The 5,341-nt window shown below is 36.7% G+C and overlaps 1 long non-coding RNA gene across 1 annotated transcript; it reads left to right on the forward strand.

Moving 5' to 3' along the window:
- Window positions 1–247: 247 nt before the first annotated feature.
- On the forward strand, window positions 248–1,619 carry LOC113099211 (uncharacterized). Its single transcript, XR_003289320.1, has 2 exons — window positions 248–450; window positions 550–1,619. It is a non-coding gene; the product is annotated as an uncharacterized LOC113099211 (long non-coding RNA).
- Window positions 1,620–5,341: the final 3,722 nt, after the last annotated feature.

The following is a 5,341-nucleotide window of genomic DNA, read 5'->3' on the forward strand; positions in this document are numbered from 1 at the left end:
TGAACATATCTCAGGCAAAACCACAGAGGATCTCATTTGGAAAATTGAGTTTACCCTCATTTCAGCTCTTCTTCCTTTAATTGATAATTGAATAAGCTATCGCCATGTAATCAATTAAGAACTTGATCCCGACCTCCGAGAGCAGCAGTTAATTGGCTTGTGCCAATGAGAACCCGAGAGATCAAGCTGGGTTATTAACAAAGATGAGGTTTCAGAGGTCATTTGCAGGGTTTTTTTTTTATTGCATTGATTGCAGAAGTGCTTAAGAGTGACTGGGATGTTCAATTTAGCGTGTCGGAAATGGGAAAACAGAGTGCAAAGAGCTTTACTGGGGCATCTCCGGTTTTTATCACATTTCGAATGAAGTCTTTGACGATCTAGACAAGCATCCGGAAAATTCCACACCACCTGCAGTCACCGCTGCTTTGTAACCTGCGAGCAGTGAATGAGGTATTGGAGAGGAAAAACCTTCATCGATCTTTCCTCAAAAGCTTTTTTTTTCTTCCCTTTTCCACTCCATCCTCTAAAAACATGTCTTTTTTCACTCAGTTGACTTCCATTCAAAGCCAGCCAGCGATGGTGAATGCTTGACTAGGTAACTCTGCCCCGGCAGCCCCCTGGGTTCTGGGCAGTGGTCTGAAAGGAGCCTGAAGCTGGAGCCGAATAGAGAGCCAGAGCAACCAGGGGGCTAATAGCAGTGGATGGGATTGTATTCACAGTGCGGGAGGGGTGGGGGACGGGAAAAGAGAGTTGAGGGCCAGAACCATCTGCTTTTGTGGTGGTGGGCATCAAAGCCAGGAGGAGCACGGTGGGAGATCTCCTTTCACCGGGGACACAATTCATATGGGCCTCATATTTCTCCAGGACGACATCCTGCAGACCTTTTGGGAGCTCATCGTATCCCCTTTTAGTCTATTTTTTTGTTTGTTTTTTGCAGTGTGGCTACTCTGAAAGCCAAATAGCTGTGGAAAGACCAAGATTCCCTATTATATACCCTGGGAATTTAGATAATAGATGAGTTTGTTTGACCCAGCAGACCCTAAACGGCAAACACTCCTCTCTCGCTAATTTTAGTTTTTTTTTTTTTTTTTTTTTGCTAGTGGAAGGGAATTAAAAATGGGTCACTGCATGACTCAAAAAAACATGCTCAGAGGATGATTAATTATTAAAGTGACTAATACTACATTTGCCTCAGAGCGCTTGTGACTTTAATCCGTGGCAGGGGCACAACTACCAGTACTCGACTCCCCCATTTGTGAATCCCTCTCTCTCTGCCAGTCTCGCCCCCTTTTTTTCGTCTATCCCTCTAGCTAAATTTAATTTCAGATTCAATTAGCTTTACTGGCATGACCAAGATACATATTTGAACTGTTGTGTCAGTGTCAGTCCCTTCTTACTCTCGTCTCTATCCTCCGTCCCTTCGCTTCTGTTAAGAGCTGTGTAAAGGAGAAGTCTATATCTACTGCTATGTTAGCATTACTGCAGCTATTTTGAAATCATCACCGTGGCCATTTCAACAACACTTAAGCTTTCTGCTAATGTGGAAGTCTGTGAAAGAGCACATGATCTGAAAAGCAACAGATCCTAGTTTGTACCATTGTCTAATAACTGGACCATAAGAAGTCACATGATCATGTACATAAAACAAAATTATTATTATAATAAAAAGTCACTTACATTAATGTGAAATTAAAATATTCATGTACTGTTTACAGTACAAATATAGTTTTGAAAATGTATATAATTTGACTTATAAGTATTTTTGATGAAGTCTTTTTGTACCTTTGTTCTATATAACTAATATTCAGATGATAATGTGATTTTACCTGAAAACGTTCTTGTAGTCAATTTTTATTTTTTATTTTGTTTAATGTTATTTACATTTTCTTCATTGCATCCTGCACCTGAACCCAAATGAAAGGTGCATGTGCATTTTGTCTCAAACAGATTAGATTTAAACAAAACTTCAATAATTTTACATAATTATTTTCAGTAATATTTTCTCAATCACCAAAAATTTGAAAATATGATTTATTTATCCATTTAGGAACTAATACAAGGGGACAAACTAATGCTTCCAAATAAGCTTAAAATTGCCAAATCTCTGAATTAAATATATAATTGATGCTTAATTATCCAACAGGTTTCTCCTAATATACCTGATTCTCATATACCTGATTTTTCTTCTTACTCCCTCAATCATTATCATTTTTTTTCTTTGCTCATTCAGCTTTTTTCCTCCCTTTCAGCTGCTGTTTCTGTCTTCTTTTTCTGTGTCATTAACTTTAGAAATGGCTATGGTTAGTGGGAGCAGAACAGAAAGGGAGGGGTGGGTGAAAGGAACCAGGAGAAAAGGTGAGAGAATCATTGGTTAAATATTATCCGGTCTGTTCCATTAAGGCTGAAGGGAAGGCTCATGCTTTTGAGTATGTGCCCACCCCAAACATACACACTGAGTCCTGCAAGTGTTCAAGGCTTATGGTGGCACCACAGATGGCTAACCTCTAATAACACTTAATGATACTGGCATGTAGAGAGACAGGTAAAATGCACTTTAACAGCGATCTGGTCTTAAAGGAATAGCATGGATTGCTATTGTTTGTCTGCCGCGGGACTAAACCATAAACATCACACTGAAGAAATTATATTTAGTCAAATATTGGGTCAACTATTTATTACCAACATGACATGTCTGAATTGAAAAATGCTCATAAAACAATCTTGGATATATTAACGCAAAAAAAATAATAATAATAAAAAAAAGGAAAAGAAAATGTTATTTTGAGAACATGGAGACATCAATCAGATGCTGCATTTAGAAAATCCAGATTTTCTTCTTCTTCTTCTTCTTTTTTCATAAACAATTAAAACTACCCTGTAGGGAGAGGTAACATCTGAGGAGTATTGTTAAGGCTAATTGTGGACAATTAAAATAATTACACAAAGCATCCATATCTTCTTTTCATTGATGGCTAGAGAGTGGTTTTAAATGACTTCCCGATTTAACCCTTGAGACTTGGAGCTGCACATATGGTGTAGTTAACTTCTTTTGTTAGCCATAGGTGGGAACAAAACGAACATCATTGCCTCACGATTTCCATGGATACAGCCAATGTTTCGGTGAGCTGCTTTCTTCAAGAAATCCTCGGCTATGAAACCATCTCAAAAGGCAACCATTGCAAATTCAGTTGTTTTTTGTAGCAAGATTAGAGAGGAGGAACAGTTTGAGTAGCCAATCTAGTTAAAAGCACTCGTACACTTGTTACGTTGTGTAATAGCCTGTGTCACAAAGTCCTGTTTTTCAGTGAGTTTAAGGTTTTAAAATCCCTGTGTTTTGTGCACACAAGCTCAAGCACAAAACCACTAGGGTCATGCCCATTAATACCAATCGAACTGCAATCCCTCCATCTTCTAGAAAACATTCAACCTCACATCCGTGAACTCTCGCTCACACATGCATCCACACACACACAAACACACACATACACTCTGGCACCCCAGTCAGTTAGTCTTAGGGTTGTGGAGGAATGTCGACCAGGCAACTCTGATCTCGCAGAAATCCATCTATCTCTTCTCACACACACACACACAGCCTCAACTATTACAAATAAAATAAAGCAATCAAGGGCATTTAAATGAGAGCATATGGAAGCAAGCAGAGCTTTGCTGAGAATGCAGACAGAAAAAAAGAGAGAGCGAGAGAGAGACAGGCTAACCAGAAATCATTAAACGAGATTTGTGGTTTGTGTCTTACCAGTGTTAAGTACATATGTGCTTATATGGGCAGGTTTTGCAATCCTTGTGGGGACAAAATTCCAAAAAGTGTCCCCGGGGGAACAGCAAATCCTGACCGAATTGCCTTGTGGAGGTTTATCAGCATGTAGAGAATTCTTAGAGAAAAGTTAATGCCTTAAAGGGACGGCTCACCCAAAAACAATTTGTCAACATTTTGTCATTGCATAGACATGCTCATCTTGGTGTGCCAAGCTTGAGCTTGTTATTTTATAATAAACTGTGTGTTTACTGTAATGAGAGTCATAATGAAAGGCTCACTCAGACAGGAGAGTTCAAACTCTTTACATTTGTAAAAATGCAAACAACCTCCCATCCTCCTCTTTTTTTTCTCTTTCTAATGGGATCATGACTCCATGTTTTTCCTTCCTCCTTTCTAATTAAAAAAGGCCAATCACCCACATATCTATCTATCTATCTATAGACTTCAGCTTTGTGAATTACTTTTACACAACCTTTTTGTCATTTTTGGAGCATAAAGCTTTAGAACCACTTCAACTTTCTTTCTGCAGACAAAACAGTTGAAACCTTCATCTAATATTTTCTTTTATGTTCCACAGAAGAAAGAAAATTATAATTATACAGTTTTGGCACAAAATGAGGGGAAGTAAATTATGACAGAACTTGTATTTTTTTGGGCGAAATGCAGTGGTTCTGAACTTGTGGGTCGTGACCTAAAAATAGATCAGATGTCTGTTCTAAATTCAAATCATTAAATGCTAGTAACCATGTAATCATGCATTTATGATGAAAGGAAACACAGCTGTTAAGCTTCACAGTATTTTGGTGCAACTTTGACATTGAACTATCTACCTGCCTGTCTGTCTGTCTGTCTGCCTGTGCAATGTTTCACATTTAGTGATGTTGCGTTAACTGATGTCCTAAAACTAAAAATGAATATATATCTATATATATCTATATATCTATATATATATCTATCTATCTATATATATATATATATATATATATATATATATATATATATATATATATATATATATATATATATATATATATATATAATGGCATCTAATTAAAATGCAAAAACACCCACAACAAATTGATTACAATTTAAACATCTTTTTAAACAATTTAAACTGGTGTACTAAAACTAAACAATACATTTAATAATACAAATAGATGAATAGATGCATATTTATAACATTTATAATTTCAAAATAATAACATTAAATTGTGTAAAAAAAATAAATAACAAATATATAATTATAGAACACCATTTCTGTATTATTTATTAAAGGATCCAAAGTCTAAATACTAGCTAACATTCTTATTTTCCGCATTACACTCACAAGTGCAGATTGTGGATTATTTGTTTCTGTTCAGAAATCTAAGCAATGAGCTCTTCAGTCTGCATCTGTGTGTTTACATAGTTGCATTGCCACTTAATTTGCTCCTAGTTTTCTGAGTATTGTTATGATGCACATACTCAAAAATTGGGCTGTTGAAGAGGAGTTTCTTTGAAGAGGAACATTCTTGTAGTGGCACATTCAGGTTCATGCATTCCACTTTCACATTCCTCTCCATACTG

This window comes from Carassius auratus, unplaced genomic scaffold, assembly GCF_003368295.1.
Source record: "Carassius auratus strain Wakin unplaced genomic scaffold, ASM336829v1 scaf_tig00216880, whole genome shotgun sequence".
Lineage (NCBI taxonomy): Eukaryota > Metazoa > Chordata > Actinopteri > Cypriniformes > Cyprinidae > Carassius > Carassius auratus.